The sequence below is a fragment of the Homarus americanus genome, unplaced genomic scaffold, assembly GCF_018991925.1.
Source record: "Homarus americanus isolate GMGI-L3 unplaced genomic scaffold, GMGI_Hamer_2.0 scaffold23598, whole genome shotgun sequence".
Taxonomy (NCBI): Eukaryota; Metazoa; Arthropoda; class Malacostraca; order Decapoda; family Nephropidae; genus Homarus; species Homarus americanus.
The window spans coordinates 994,279-1,012,080 of record NW_024731054.1 but is presented as its reverse complement, the minus strand read 5'-3'; the positions used below and the strand labels follow the sequence as shown (position 1 = coordinate 1,012,080).

General features: G+C 42.8%; 1 protein-coding gene across 14 annotated transcripts in view; it reads right to left on the bottom strand.

Annotated features, from left to right (window-relative positions):
• LOC121867464 (activated Cdc42 kinase-like) overlaps window positions 1–17,802 on the bottom strand; it is a 106,851-nt gene that overhangs the window by 70,534 nt on the left and 18,515 nt on the right. For 12 of the 14 annotated variants that reach the window (XM_042367380.1, XM_042367393.1, XM_042367382.1 and 9 more), the window contains exon 2: window positions 8,355–8,557. The exons of the other annotated variants lie outside the window; for them this stretch is intronic. The gene's annotated coding sequence lies outside the window, so the exon portion shown is untranslated. The remainder of the gene's footprint in view (window positions 1–8,354; window positions 8,558–17,802) is intronic. 14 annotated transcript variants of the gene reach the window in all.

Sequence of the window (17,802 nt, the reverse complement as noted above, 5' to 3'; positions counted from 1 at the left end):
TGAGTATTACAGTTTGAGGGGCATCGCACACTACTGGTACTACCTTGTGGGCGATAACTGTACCTCTACTGTACCAACATGCACAGTAACACAACCAGAAATGCAGTCACAACAGCCACCCTCCAGAAGCTGCAACACCATTAACAGCGTCATTATAAACCCCATTACCAGTTCCTGTCCACCAAGGGCGTTTACCACCTGCAGGAGCCCAACATCCTGTATGAGGGCTCGAAAGAACACCTTAAGGAACCCCCCCCCCATACTGCTAGGTGTCCTCGTGTCAACAGTAGCCCCAGCAGCGACCCCCCGTCTCTCCCCAAACTTTAAATTCTTCTCTACCTCAAATAACGCCATTCCCTCATTTCACTCATACTCAACAAATCCTCCTCTACAATACAACGATTTAAATCTACTGTAATGTGATATGCGATAATGTGAAAGTGAGTCCCATGGCATGACGGTCCGTTACATAAGTTAGGGACGGTGTAGATAAAGCACACTGTGTAATAAGCCTTCACGTGGCTGGAGCTCTAATAGACCGCCTTCACTTACTCAACTTGTAAGTTAGGTACCCCTTTACAACCGGGTCAACTGGGAGTGCCCTAGAAACGAACCAGTGACCCTCAGGATAGGAGGCGATCGCTGTACCCACTAGAGCACTAGACCACCCCAGTGTGATGAGGGAAAAGGGTATTAAAAAGATCAACTCCTGAACTGTTGTGACGGAAACAATTTATGTGCGATGATTCTCTTCATTAAATACTGTTATCTTTACAAGAATAATAATGATAAATTGCTTCTACTGCAACTATCATCACCAGTTATTTATCATTATTGTTTGTTATTACTATCATAATTATGATAATACAATTACTGTATTCCGTTACTCAATAAATTACAGTTCAATTTTATATTATGCAGAATCGTAAGTTGATAAGCTACACGTGTACAGTAACAGCTGATAATTGATACGTCCGCCTCTCTGAAGGGAAACTCATCACCACCTCAACCAGCTATCATAGCGTCGGTGTGGTGACGTAAGGTTCCGCAATGTGAACTGCGAGTTGCGCCAGGTCCTGCTTCCTACACTTCCTCTTCCTAAACTTCCTGGCTCTACGAAGTATCTCTCTCTCTCTCTCTCTCTCTCTTCTCTCTCTCTCTCTCTCTCTCTCTCTCTCTCTCTTATATAGGGATCAGGAGAGGCGCCACTCTGATCATGGGATAACCTAACTGGTTTTGAGGACACTGGATAATTATTCTCTTTCTAAAAAAAACAAAACATCATTAATAATAAACACGTCACAAAAGATCTCACAAAACACTTGATACATACAGAGTAAATTGTAGGCCTCTCTCGTCTCTCTCCAGGACTTCCTTGACTACGGAATCAACCTGAGTAAATTCGCACCATAAGGTACTCGGATCATGAGCTACTGAAGAGTAAGTACAGAGTGATTAAAGAAATTATCAGTCAATGTTTACTCCCTCCACGACACACTCTAAGTCCTGGTGATCAAACAGTCTTGACTCACATCATGAACCAATGTGAACAAGAGGATGAAGACGAGATGGGTGTGTGTGTGGTGGTGTGGGAGTGTAAGATAACAACAGCTGGTTCCCGCATCATCCACCAGGTCCTGTGCCAGCCGTCGCCGCCACAACACACTGAACAAACACCCACCCGCCGCCTAGCCCGACCCTACCTGAACAAATAGGGCGGCGCGGCGGGCCTAGCCACCCATACCCATGTGTCACCACGAGGCCCATTACTGCCACGCCCCCCCTTAACCCTCACCTGTTCTCTCCATACCTTATAAAAACACACCCGCGCGCTTCACGTTTTCTCTAACAACCAGCGAGAGACTGGACGAGCGAAGAAGAGGCTCGCGTGCGTGGGGCGACGCTCACCAGGGAGGGGGACCGGTGTAAGAGGTTTGCTACAGGTAGTCAACTTATTCCTCCAACACGACCTCGCGAGTGACATCACCAAAAGGAGCATGAGTCATCACCTGCCTACATAAACGTTCCTTACTAAACAAAACATAAGCACGCGTCCTGTCCCCATTACTCTCATACCTTATTATTTGTAAATGCACAAAATGCTACTGCTCCTTTACTCCACTTGTCTAAAATGACCAACACTGCACGCTAAGGCCCCCACCTCACCCCACCCCCCGGAAATGTTCCAAGGGTGTTGACATCTCGCCCTCCCCTTACAATTCATCTCATATATTGATCCCTTAGCAACTTAATATCCTAATCGACGAAGCGTTGCGTGACAAGGACCATCCCTGCACTCATGTCCAGGGCCAGGGGACCAAGATCATAGATTACCTTGCACAGAGGACCACCCTTCCTCATGTCCCGGAGCCCCTACTCATCAGGTAAACATTGTTTTTTGTCTCCTCTATGACTCGCCTCTCCCCTGCGTGTCGTGCGTGATCATTACCACCATCACGCGACACACCTGGACCAGTCAAGCGAAGATATCCCGTGACGGCAATTTCAACAGCCAATAACTAATTAAACGTGAGTATACGATTATCTTATCCAATATAATACAGATATTAGTAAACTGTCTGGCCCGTATACAGATCATCTCGTCTCAGGGAACCACCAATTCCACCTTTACCAATACTTTTATACAGTATCAATTTTGTAAGATATATAAAACAATTTATAATCTTGACCCCACATTCCTCAGATAATCTCACCTGGTGTGGGGTGGAGGCATCAACCACAAAAAAACGGGGCGGGGGGGTGGAAGACAAGCATCACAAACACAGGCCAGCCGATAACAACAAAAAAATTATCCCCAATCTAGCGTCTCATCTTGTGGTCCAGGAATGTTTACAGCCTGTGAGCGGTGTCAGATGACCTAGAGACAATGGCTTCTCAGGTCCCAGGGTCTCAGAGATTCCTACGTTGTTTCTGTTTTCACTACCTGGTCACCGAGAGAACGCCTCCAGCTATGGTAAGGGAAGGAATCGTGTAATCCCAACGTCAATGTGTCTGTCTGTCTGCCATATCACTGTCGTATCTTAAAAAAGTTAGTCGGATAGGTTCTCACAGTCCTAGCTATAATGGATACTTAAAATAGCATTGCCCGCCCTCCCCTACCCGCACCACCCTCCCCTACCCGCACCACCCTCCCCACCATCCTTCCCTCCCCACACCACCATACGCATCCTCCCCACTGTCCACGTTCGTCACTGACCAACACAAAGGACAGCGACACACCGGTCTATTGTGTAGAGTAAGTTCGTAATAACACCACATTCACGCCCCCATCCTCTCTGACCTGCCGTGGGTAAGCAGGCGGCAAGTCACGAGGGTTTGCACCATCACAAAGAGTGCATTTAGAATATCTTAGTCTGACCTACAGTAAACGTGTGTATGTATGTATGTATGTATGTATGTATGTATGTATGTATGTATGTATGTATGAGTAATTTTGACCATACTTAAAAAAAATATTAGTTTCCTTCGTAGCAAATGTTTCCTCTCGGTATCATTATCTGGTCAATATTACTCTCTCTCTCTCTCTCTCTCTCTCTCTCTCTCTCTCTCTCTCTCTCTCTCTCTCTCTCTCTCATACCCAAAAATAATAAGAAAGAGTAATAATAAAGTACAGTAAATAAATATCAGGACGCACCCGGAAAAAAATCTTCAAAATAATGCACACAAAACCCGGCCGGAAATGCAATAAAATAACAGACTCGGGAACTGACAGAGAGAGAGAGAGTGAACGGGATACGAGTCTTAATATCAGTCTCTCGAAGGCACGCAATAATAAGTCCTTCACCTTTATCATTGGGTATCAGATAAACGAATTTAATTAAAATGTGCACGCTGCGTCCTTCCCCCCCCATCAAAACACACACACACAGACAGACACACACACACTCCCATACTCTGTGACCCATTTACTAAACTGCCATTTGACCAATAGCCAAGTACGCACTTCCTTTCCCATCCATACCCAAGTGACTACCCCTTTCCATCCTAGTGCCCATCCATCCTAGCGTCCCTACAATAAACGTCCCCTTCCATCACAGGACCTTCCCACTGTCGGATCTTTGTCAACTCAAACAAATGCCACCAAGGTCACCAGCAGCGGTAAATCTAGCACACCCACGCCCGTACTGCTCTCCTCTCCCGCCCACCCGCCCTCCTTACCCCTTTACTGACTCACTCTCTCTCCTACCCTACCACGTCCCCTATCCTTCAGCCATCCCACTCCACCACTCCTCCCCATCCACCTTCCCCTCTCCGTCTCCCTAACCTCCCCTCCTTCCCTTCCCCACCCCCCCATCCGCCCCTCCTTCCTCAATTCCCACACTCCTTTAATCCTTTTCTTTCACACCACTTCCTCCACGGGATGAAGTGAGGGGGTGGGGTGGGGGGGGGGGCGTGTGTGTGTGTTGGGGTACTGATGAGGCCGGTAGGTAAGTAGGGAGGAAAGTACCTATATATACCGGGAGAGATTTTAACGGAACGATGATGATAAAGGCAGGAAGACTGATAAATAGGTTAATACAACAGATAAATATACATAGAGGTAGATGTATCAGTTGGTAAGTATAATGTTCATCGCAGTTCACAACCCTCCATCACCATGTATCGTCAGTGACACACAATCAATACCGTACAGCCGTCCGCACTGAACATCTGCCCTCTGGGGTAAACTCAATTGTGGTTGAACATCCGTTACGGCCAAGCAGGATCGATTTACGGACGACTGGTCATCCAAGTGTTTGTGTATAAACTGTGAACGCCTTGAAACACATACCTGATAAAACAGAGAGAAGTTAATGTTTCCCACAGACAGAAGATGTACCGTAAGCATCAGAAAATAGACGATTTTATCCATAAGAAACTATCGATAATAATTATGTTTAAGAATATTACAACGATTACATAAATGGACACACACACACACACACACACACACACACACCTCTCTCTCCGCAAGACACGTACATTATGGTAATTGATCTTAATGTGGAAATAGCTAGCCAACACACCCTATAATGGCAACACATCAACGTTAGCAGTAAGTAATTCCTTGGTTATAGGGGGAGGTGGGGGAGGGGGGGGGGCGATACGGAAGACCTGGAGGGGGGGAGACCAGGTTCACGGGGGTGTGGGAGATGGTGGGAATATTACAACAAAACCTCCCACCTCCACACCACACTGTTAACACCACCCTCACACCACACCGTTAACACCACCCTCACACCACACCGTTAACACCACCCAAGACCCACCTACTCTCTGGTTGGTTCACACCTAAAGACACCTCCCCATAACTAACAATGTGAGAAAAAACATCTAATTGCTTCACTTAAACTACGACACAAAGGCGTCAACAATTCACCCCCTTCCCTCCATCGTTCTTTTATCTCCCGTAAAGTGGGAAAAAAATATCCTAGTTATGAATGTTTGTGAACTGTATACAAGAGCCTTCCTATCATCGTTATGTTCAAAGTTATGCTCGTTGACACAGCCATATAAGGTGCTATGTCTGCCCTGGAACTACCTATACCAGTAATGACATCGGGTTCTTCAAGGATCATGGGTGCTGCACGAACGACAAAACAATGTGGAAAAAAGGCGAGTAAATTACGGGAGGAAGAAGGGCTGTAGAAGACAAAGGGCTGACGGTGTAGTGAAGACAACACCCACACGAGCGAGGTAGAAGTTGAACTCAAGGCGAGGATCATTGTGGGAAAAGTGAGTTAACTTAAATAATAATAACGATAAGCCCACACGCTCCCCGGCCGCCACTACAGTACCTCACACCCAATACACCTCCTCTCACGCTCCCCGGCCGCCACTACAGTACCTCACACCCAATACACCTCCTCTCACGCTCCCCGGCCGCCACTACAGTACCTCACACCCAATACACCTCCTCTCTTCTCCACCAAGTTATCACCAACAAAGCAGATATCATATGATCACCTTCACAGCGTAGCCAAAAATACAATTTCTGAGAGACAACTTTTACAGTCCACGAAACGACAAAGCGCATATTTCCCACAACTATGTTATGGGTTCGAGCCCAGGACACACGTGAGAAGGGTGTTATCTAGCCTGACACTACCCAAAACATCACAGGTTTCCCTCAGGTTCTCCGGTTTCCCTCTGTACTAAGTTTCCCGGACCCACCACATCAACTCCTGCACACCATGACGTCAACTAGACAATGATATCAGTTAGTATAGGTTTCCACAACACAACCATCACTTTGTCACACACAGTTAGGGTAACATCTCCCGGTCAACCAGCTGTGGCTCACAAACACGTCTATACTATCTGAAATAAAGCCTTGGTCACCTCAACTAAATCCCATAATGATTAAGTAAATCTGAGACTCCAGAATCTACTGTAAACTCACCTCTTAATCCAGCCTTTAATCTCCTCCTTGAGACCACTGGACCAACCCTCTCCGCTGTGTGCTTGACCCTGATATCTTCCTGAAATTTATCTATGAAGTGTTTTGTCTACTCTCAACTGCCCAAAGCCTCTGGAGATATGTGAACGCCGCCGCCGCCGTTAAATATCTCAAGGTGTTTGTTGATCTTGGGCTGGGAACACCTTGAACGCAAAAGCCCTCTGGCGAGAATTTTAAGAACACCAAGACAATCGGTCGCTTTGATGCCGAAAATATGTACCGCAAAACACCAACCACACATTTACTAAATATCAAATTGAAATGGACAAAAATACCTTATTATGTGGAATTATTACACACGGCATCACTGTAAAAACACGTTAACATAGACCCCAAACAAAGTACTAGTAATAACTTCTTTCTAAACTAATATTGCCAGAAACAAATAAATCGTAAAATATCACAAATCATCAAAGGTCTAATCACATAACACCGGGACGGCATGGTCGCTCCCTCACAAACTATCGCCAATCACCACCACCAGAGAGTAGTTAAGAGCCAACAGCCAAAACTCCACACTAAACCAGTGAAGGAACATAGCGCCATTATCTTCTCCTACTTCCTTTATACTGCTATTTATTACGGAAAGCCACACATTTACTCCCGCGGGACACTCGCTACGCCGTGAAATAAACTTCAAATTTACATTTTTTCGGGTTATATTGAGCGTAAAGACCAACTTTTATCAAACCTTCACTCTCAGCAGGGGGAAACGTTGCTATATAAATCGGGGGAAAAAGGGAAATTTTACGTCTGAAATCACCCGATACTTGACGCAGTAAACATGAATTGAAATCGAGAGGAAAATCAAATTACCATGACTTGATAAAGGGTCGTTAACTATCTCTGGCCCAAATATAATAACATTAAATAAATCAAACACGTATAGAAGTTCTTACGTTTTCTTATAACTCGAAAAATTTTGTTACCATGGCAACATTTAGTGAATTTTGGCGCGATTTTCCTCAAAAGTTTGTCACATATTGATCAAATACCAAGTTCTCGAGACAGACAGACAGACAGACAGACAGGCAGACGGACAGACAGACGGACAGGCAGGCAGACGGACAGGAACAAGAACAATACCCTACCCTATAGTTCCGGGCAAGGTGATGGTAATAATAATAATAATAATAATAATAATAATAATAATAATAATAATAATAATAATAATATAATAATAATAATAATACAGTAACTAAATAAGATACACCAATTAATAAATCAACACCGGAAATAATTACAAAAAAACTCGCTAAAAATAAGTTTGTACTGTGTGAAGAGAGAGCCAGGCTAACACAGTACCAGGCACAGGGATAAACATGTATACAGTACCTACCTGGGTCATTAACACCCACACCTGTCACCCCACCTGTATTAACACCTCATTAAAACACGTCAGCCTACCACACAAATCTCCTACGTTGTCTAATAGGCCCTCAACTTACATTCTTCTACCACTATACCATATGATAAAGGCTAGAATGAACTGTCAATGTACACAGAGCTTCCATCCAGCACATGTAAACAAAACTATACAAATTCTCCCACAACACAACCCTGACTGCCACACCTACACTCGAGCTACAGCCCTTGTTAGCGCCTGGGTGTGAGGGGCAACTCCGGTTCAAGCCTGGGAAGGGGAGGGAAGGGTAGCATACGTAAAAAAAGTGGGAGGGAGGAAAAGGGATGAAAGGAAGGAGGGAGGGAGAGAGAGAGGGAAAGGGGGGGGGGACAGGATGGGTGGGAAGGGAGAGAGGGAGGGAGGTAGGAAAGATGGAAGGGAAGGAGGCTGTACCACGTTAAGAGGGAGAGGGAGTGGGTGGGAGAGTGGGAGCTGTCGCACATAAAAAGAGAGAGAGAGAGAGAGAGAGAGAGAGAGAGAGAGACTCACCTGGTGTCACTCTGGCTAACCCCTCGAACACGAAATAGAGGTCGAGTTTATCAGGTCAAACAACTGCCTTTGCTGACCTGACAAACAGTTTTCTTCGCGAGTGAGGGATTCTTTTCTCAGGATGGGCTTAATGCAGTCGATATCCAAATCTTGTTCATCCTTGGTTTGATTTTTTTCCCCTCAGGTACAAACTGTGACTGGAACTAAAACAAAAAATAAACATTGCATTACTGTAACCAAAACAAACTTAAATATATAATCTTAATCGACCCTAAATAACACAGGTTAAGCGTTATAAATAACTCTGGTTCAGTCCCCCAGTACCTCCGCCGGTCCGCCCCGACAGACACCCAGTACCTCCGCCGGTCCGCCCCGACAGACACCCAGTACCCCCCAAGATGGTCGCCCAGTATATCCCTAGTGCCCCCCACACACACCCAGTACCCCCCGACAGTCGCCCACGACCACCGCCCCGACAGTCACCCAGTACCCCTGACAGTCACCCAGTACCCCTGACAGACACCCAGTACCCCCGACAGTCACCCAGTACCCCTTTCCCATCTTTAAACCCCATTTCCTCCCCCTCTAATCTACTTTCACCCCCTTTATCTACCACACACACACACACACACACGGCGGTGGTGAACGTCATTAGCGAAACTTGATGGAGGAAGTTCACATCATATCAAAATTTAATTGACTTAAAGACCCAGTTACCGAGTGGCTCATTCGTCTTGGTGGTAAGTGGGGGTGAGGAGAGGGAGAGGAGGAGGAGGTGAGGAGAGGAGGAGGAGGAGGGAAGGAAGGAAGGGAGGAAGTAAGGAGGGAGAGGAAGAGGAGAAGGAGGGAAAGGAAGAGCAAAAGGTGGTAAAGGAGAGGACGAGAATAAGGTAAGGAGAAGATGGAGGTGAGAGAAATAAGGAAGAAGATAAAGAAGAACACCAAGATAATTAGCGCCCTGCATTGTCTCCATTCTCAACATATAATAACAGACAATTTCCCCCCCGAGACAAAAACAAAATAAAAATATCCAGGATTACGACACTGTGACATAAGAGTGACTGACAACACCACACTCTTAAGATGATCCATTTATATAATTTCAGGAACTTATAGGTACGTTAGGGTATCATGGGGGCGGGAGGGGGGGGTCCAGAATAGGTTAGTTTAGGTTAAGTTTTGAATGTCTTCTTTGGTCATGTTATATTTTTAGCTAGGAAATAAACTCACCGTCTCTAGTTATACACGGTGACCTCTCCCCCCCCCCCATACTCTTCACCTATTAATCTTCACGAGTCATATTTTATCATATTATCTAAAGTGAGTTGGCTGGTCGGGGTGAAGAAAAAAGTTATCTCAGTATGGAAGTCAGTTAAGATTAATATTCGCAAAGCTCTTGACGTAGCTAAAAGTAAATAGTCTATCTTATCAGTTTATCTTCAGACTAACCTAACCTACAGCCTAACCTAACCTAATTTAACCGACCTATTGCCTAACCTAACCGAACCTACCTACCAACCAACTTACAGACTAAACTAAACTAACCTACCTTAAACCTAATCTAACCTAACCTACTTTCAACCTAACCTAACCTACTTTCAACCTAATTTCAACCTAATCTAACCTAACCTAATTTATCTAACCTAACACTTCACGGCAAAAAGACAGAGAGAGACTCACCCACCCTACCTGGCCACCCTAATCGATTACTCATCCAACAGGAGACTAACTCACACATCTTTTAACTCACAAGACCCTACATCCCCTCATACAACACCCGGGAGACATAACTCAAGTAACCTCACTGTCGGACACACACACACACACACACACACACACACACACACACCCACACACACACACACACACACACACACACATCTTTAAAGCCAGAGAGAAACCCGTACTAGTGGTCAACTCTGTGCACTGTATGGCGTTAACCTTGATATGTTTACAGTCCTCACAGGTGTCACGCTCTCAATATAATCAAGGTTTATACACGTGTAATTTCTAATACGAGGTCACCTGGCCACCTAGATCACCCGGTCAATATGTTCACGGGTTATATATATATACAGGTATATATAATTTGAATGGCAGATAATCAGACAAATTTACAGTTTTATTACACGCGGTAAACTGCCTCTGGCCACCTGGATCACAACATACATATGACTTACATTAAACATCTATTGAGGGAGTACTAATAAAATTCTCTTTTATTATTACCATAAGTATTAAAACTAATTAAATTTTACTCTTTTTATAACTGTCTCCCGTCTCACTGGTCTGTACAGTATCGTCATATCTGCGGTGTTTTTACAATATCTGACTCCTTTAGTAACTTGTAATGAGAGACTGAGGTGTGTAAAGGTTACCCACGTTTCGGAAAGTTATTATTAAGTAAATTATATTACGATTACTCCTCATATGTGATTTTCGTTATCAGTATTAGTAGTAGTAAAACGTATTATTATTATTGCTATCATTATTATATTATTACCGGTATTATTATTAGCAACATTACATATAAGTGACTCATTTACCTCCATCATCCTTCATTAATTTCCAGGACATTTCACATCTTGAATAACCAACAGAGCCAATTAGTGGAGGTACTCGAACAGCTGACAGTGAGCCACCACCCGTGCTGAGAGAGAGAGAGAGAGAGAGAGAGAGAGAGAGAGAGAGAGAACAGCTGACAGTGAGCCACCACCCGTGCTGAAAGAGGGGGAGAGAGAGAGTATTCAGAACGTTAAAGTGGGGGAAGGGACAGAAGAGGGGGAAGCAGGTAGGGGAGGGTCGCCATAGAGGGTATGAGTCATCGTGACTACACACACACACACACACACACCAGGCACCCCGGGGAGGTCCACCCGGCCACCACCACGACACCTACCGTACATCAACATCATTAACACCACTAACACAACAGTATCATCAACACCTACGCCCAATCATACACATCAACACCACCAACAACACCGACCACCATCATCAACACATACACACACACCACTACCAACACCTGGATTATCAACACACAGCAAACACAATATTATCACAACATTTACCCAGTCGATCTTTCTAAACCCAAAATAAATAAATAACCATAACAACAACTACACACCACACTATAATATTTCCAACACGTAACGGTGGTCTTCATGTCAGCTGTGTGAACTTTAAAGAACGCATTTGACAGCACTGAGGAACGCCGCTTTGTGTACACCCGTGAAGCAACACCCGTGAAGCAGTGTTTATTATGTCGTCTTTTGTTAAGTGTTGAGGCGCAGCTGTTATGGAGAGGGAAACATTTATGTAGGGATAATGAGGACTACATACAGGTGTGGTCTCAGGTGACTCTGTAAACACGATCATCAAGGGATATTGTGAACATTCAAGAGACAAGATTCGGGAAATCCTAGACCAAAACAGCCGCCATGATAGGAAGATTCAACAAGATCAAGCTGGCATAAGGTAGGTTGGTACTAAAAGCGGAGGCGGATTTAATATACTCTCGAGATACTGTGCTTAAGACACTGACATAACATTTTAAGGTTTTAACACTTGAGGATCTAGTTCAGAGATTTGTTATCTTTTATCCCAAGCCAGAGTAACAGAATAAATAAATTGTGAGTTAATAGTGCTTGAAATATTACTTATAGATGTATATACAATAAGCACCTGGATATCATGTACATTTGGAAACCATTAAAATTTTGTGTACAAGTAAAAAAAAAAAAGCACAGAAAACGCTTTGCAGGTTCCCACAATACCACATTCCTTATTCCACGAAACGAATAAGCTTTAGACTAAATTTATCTAAAGTAACAAACGTGTATCTCCAAATAACTACCAATAAAAATAAAACCAAGATAGTAAAGACAGAAAGTTTCACAGACTTATTATAACGCACGTATCAATATCTAAAAAGCATAAACAATTTCAGAAAGTCGGCCGTCCCCTCCTCACGGTCGTATGGAAAAGGTGAGATAAGAAACTGTATTGGGTGAGACACGGTTCTGCCTGATGGTGGTGATGGTGTTCAAGGGCAAATTCCATCAGCTGGGAAAAGGTATATCACATGTCGTCACACCACAAGAGAGGCCCTGTAGTATTATCAGGCTGTGGTTAGTTTATAATAAGGTTCGCGCTAACTTAATATGAGAGATCTTCACCAGGGGAACTGTACCTATTCAACCTTTCCGTAATTAGCTAAAGGTAAATAAATAAATAAATACAATTCGATTTTCCAGGATATCTACAGGTAAACGTCTTTATTGTGAACGATACGATACGAACAAAAAATCAGGAACTTTAAATATTATCTGCGATATTCGAAAACTAAATCTCTTCTGCAAACATCTAAAAATTTATCAGATAAATAAAGTACAATACACAGACCAGGCAGAAACACAAGTATTCCTTTTATTTGTAGACTTTTGTTAAGACAATGAACAATATATTAAACTGAAAACCAGGAGACTGTAGTGTAAGCGATCATAACTCTCTTAACAGTGATCCTGATAAAAAATGCCAAGTGTTCTCGTTAGAAAGCGGACACAGAGAGATGATGGTCAACACAGATGGTGCTTATAAAGGCCACACTTACTGTTGCTGATGACCTACACTGCCCACACATGACCTAGTGTTCAGGACAACTGCTGTACACACCATGGTGCAAACACATGATAAACTACTTTTGAAACGGGAATATTTAGTCACACATGTCAGTACCAACAACACCAGACCGAGACCCCTGTTACTGTGTCTGGGAAAAACATATTTGTTCCGGAAGTCTAACAACCCCTGTGGATAACTCCTTCACAAACCTGCAACAATGACAGAGATAATAAAGTCAAGGGAAACCCAAAACTCAACACTGCCACACCAACACTAACACACTGTAGCTTCTGTATACGTCACACTTACAAACTAATTATACAGTATACTGTATAAAGGATTTAAAATTCTGGCGTTTAAACTGTGGCGAGAATCACCTTCACTGAGAGGGTCATCAAACCTTTTATGTAGTTATTGTGTGTGTGTGTGTGTGTGTGTGTGTGTGTGTGTGTGTGTTGGCTGTGTGCCAGACACAAGAATGACTGTTGGGCCTAATGGATAATTCTTGTCTACAAGATAGAATGATTTACAATTAAGATAACACGCACGAGAAAATGAACAATACAACAAAACAATTATCAACAGCATAAACATTCAGTCGATGATATTGCTTTTATAATTAATATTACCATAAAAACTAAAGGCCAGTGATGTTTGTAACCAAAGAGCACTAACATGAACATGCCTGCTAGCCTGCACTGACTCACAGGCGGGTTGCTTCCTTACCTTACAGATTGAGTTTCAGTGAAAATTTACATATTACATCAAGAGTGGCAAGTGTCAAACATACGAGGCTACATTTAACATGATGTACAGAAAATGTTAAATGTTCAAATTTGTATCCAACTTGTGAACATCTACGGCAAGTGACAAGTTAGCATCAATCTCTTACCCTGACTTCAGCACTACCAAGTGTTGTTAGTGTAAATACGCAGGTGACTCTTGCCAGTACAGAAGGTGACTGACTGACTGACTGGGAACTGTTGGGTTTCCCTGTCTGCCATCTCGCACCTCATCCACTGCCGCCACATTTAGACGCACAAAACACACCAAACATGATTGTCACGCTTCTTGATACTGGGTCACTCACACACACCCTGAACCAGACAAGAAAAATATCTAACACAACACCAGGTCAATGACCGCTTTGTTATGAGGCGCGTAAACATCAACATCTTTAACCGCAACCATGAACACAAAAAACATCCCAACACGATTAACAAAACATATATATAAAAAAACAAATATAATAAACATAACTAAATCTGAAATGCTTACCAAAAATGATGACAGTTGGGCCTCAAAGTACGAAAAAAGATAACTGGGTCCGAATAACTGTCAAAAGAACAGTCATGCCGTTAAAGTTTTCGTACATGACAGTGTTGCCAGGCGTCTCCCTCCCCAACACTGACCAAGTCCAATGGTTTTCACGTAAGATTTTCCCAGAGATATTTAGGGGTCAGTTAGTCAGCGAACGATAATACTGGGATCATTCTTGAACCTATCCTTGACCCGAACGTAACAAACAAACCGTAAAATGCTATATTACGGCTAACAAAACATGTTACAATAGAGCACTGGAAATTTATAGCAAAGTGATAGAAATTTATAGGTAAACATTGTACTGACAATTTACAGTAGTGATGGAAACTGATTAAACTGACTTTTAAGTTACGAAATACAGTGAAATGATGATAAACACAGTAAAGTAGTGAATGTTTCTCAAAGCAAAAAAAAATACATCTTTATGGGAAAAAAATTTGATTCACACAATAAATTACTAAAAAATAAGAATAATTCACATATTTACGTAAATATCAAATGACCTGCAATGACTATGCAGACTAACACCTCTTCAACAACGAAGCGACAGGATATTACAACATTACAGTAACATTCAAATTAACAGGAACTGATCAAAAAAATAAATTAAATATAATAACACTTCCACCAATAAAACTTAACTAGACTATTACTGAAGATGATATACAGTACACCTGAGGCAAAATACATACAGGTACATCTAACAGGAACTATAACTCAGGTACAGTAATTAAAGGTGTGTGATGCTGATTACTGACCCCAGCCAAGTCATTCACGATACGACGCTGTTAAGTAAATCTCACCTGGATCCAGACACGCTACGGATGAACGGACACAGGTAATTTCCATGGTTAGTTATTGCTAACCATAATTAACTCACATGGAAGATAGATAACGTTAACATAAATAGAACCTAACCTAACCCAACCCAACCTAACCTAAACCATGCATCCTAACTTTAACTACAAGAATGATAAAGTTCCGATGACGTAACGTAAATTTATTTGTAAAAACAACAATAAAAACAATGAAAATAAATAGCTATGCGTTTGTATTGGTTGACTGAGTGGTAGTGGAGTGACCAATTGGCCCTCACACACACCAGCTGTTTGGCCATGATGAAGTAACCACCTGCTCCACCATCTGTCTCATATACTGACTGCATGGACAGGCGGCTTCTTGCACCACCATCATCACTACCCTGTCACTATATTCACCACCCCCCTCTCTCTCTCCCTATCTGCTAAAAGTCTTACCAGCTGTACTTTAATCTTGACTACTATAACATCATCAATCTTAAAACATCTCAAAAGAATAACATCACCAACAACCCTCTCGTCTCCTCAGAATTCTTCACCATTACACCATACCCGAAACATCACCACCACCATTACACCATACCTGAAACACCATCAACATCACCACCACCACCACAACATCACCACCATCACTGAAACACCAATGAAAAATAAATCACCTTCCCAAACTCATCAACATGCCATAAACAAGACAAAACACACACACACACACACACACACACACACACACACACACACACACCTACCTCAAGTCGAAACCGCGATACATCCCCGAACATCCTCTATCCACCCGCTGGTCAACACAAATCACCTCACATCCATAAGAAGACTAACAAAAAGTACTGATTTGAAGAGAGAGAGAGAGAGAGAGAGAGAGAGAGAGAGTAACATACTAATAAGAGCCCCCCACCCACACCTCTCCTTCCTCCTTCAATATCCTTATCCGGGCTTTATAATATCTCCTCTTCCTTTACTCTCTCTCCTTCCTTCCTTCCTTCGCCGTACACTAAACCACCAAGGAGACACACACACACTTTCCCTCCCTTTAATAACCCATCCTCCTTCCTTCCCCTCACCGCTATTAACCACAACCACACCAATAACTTTCCGCCACAACCACTCCACCAGGCACGTCAAACCCTAAACAAAGACACACCTGCGAGTCTTTACATACATACATACATTCATACATACATACATACATACATACATACATACAAATATACATACATACATACATACATATATATTAAAATTCTCCAACTCAACAAGAGACAGAGGAATTACATCATCCCCCCTCACCCACCCCCCCCCACACACCTCTCAGAGACCGACAAAAAGAGTGAAAACTTGATCAAAAAAATCTCTTAGGCCAACAGTAAGCCAAACAAGAAGCAGTTACACTATAATTTCGATGAAGGAAGGAAGGAAGGAAGGAAGGAAGGAAGGAAGGAAGGAAGGAAGGAAGGAAGGAAGGAAGGAAGGAAGGAAGGAAGGAAGGAAGAAGGAGGAGGATATGGTAGACAAAATCCAGCCTATTCAACTTCCTTTCCATCTTAATAATCTATGAGGTTAAGTTAGGTTAGATTAGGTTAGATCAAGTTAGGTTAGGTTAAGTAAGGTATGCATATGTGTTTTGTTATTGTAAGCAGCTGTTCGAAATTTATATGATTCGTTATTTATTCTTATTATATAAATGTGTTACCCCAAGAAGAAGAAGAAGAAGAAGAAGAAGAAGAAGAAGAAGACAGTCTTACAAGCACACGGTACCATCTGTTATACTATGCCATCAAAGCCGCCCAGCATCTGCACTCTTCATTAACTGTAAACAAGACCGATAAACAAAGGCCTAGAAATATAATACTTACGAGACACACACGCACACACACACACACGCACACACACACACACACACACACACACGCACAACACGAAGAAAACAAAGTACTCAACCCTCTCTTTCTCCCTCGTCCGCCGGATGTAGTGGGAACGAACAAGCCCCAAGAGGACACTGTGAAGGTGTGTGTGTGTGTGTGAGCAAGTACGTTAATAAGGGTTGGTGCAGAGGGCTTGGGGGTCACCGGAAGTTATCACCACTGACCCGGATATTGTTGAGGGGGAGGGGGGGGGGGAGATGAAGACCCTGGAGTAGCTATTAGTTAGTGACCTTGACCTGACCAATCTACAATGACCTTAATATACAATGAATAACAAATTACATGAAGGTCAAAAATCCTAACCCATAGACACAAAGACTACAAAGTTATACAAAAATATGAAGGTTTAAAAAAACGTAGGAGTAAAAATATAGATGTCTTAAAAAATTATATAAGGCCTAAAAAAATACACAAGGCCTAAAAATCCTTCAGTAAAGATAAAAACAAAAGGATGCAGGTGACAGATCTGTTAACAAAGAGGTTAATGAATTCCCCACAGTTACTTTTAAGGTAATTTCATGTAAAAAAAAACAACATCATTAGACACTACAATAAAACAGAGATTGTGTGTGTTTGTTGAGTACCGACCGATTAGCCCAGGAATAAAGTAGAACTGCTGGACTTTCTCACGTCATCATTTTCTGTAACCCTGAAACACTCCACCTCTTACCGTGTCACTCAGCAGTTACCATGGCAACACTTGGTTAATTCTTTGCACCATTTACACCGACAGTTTATAATGCA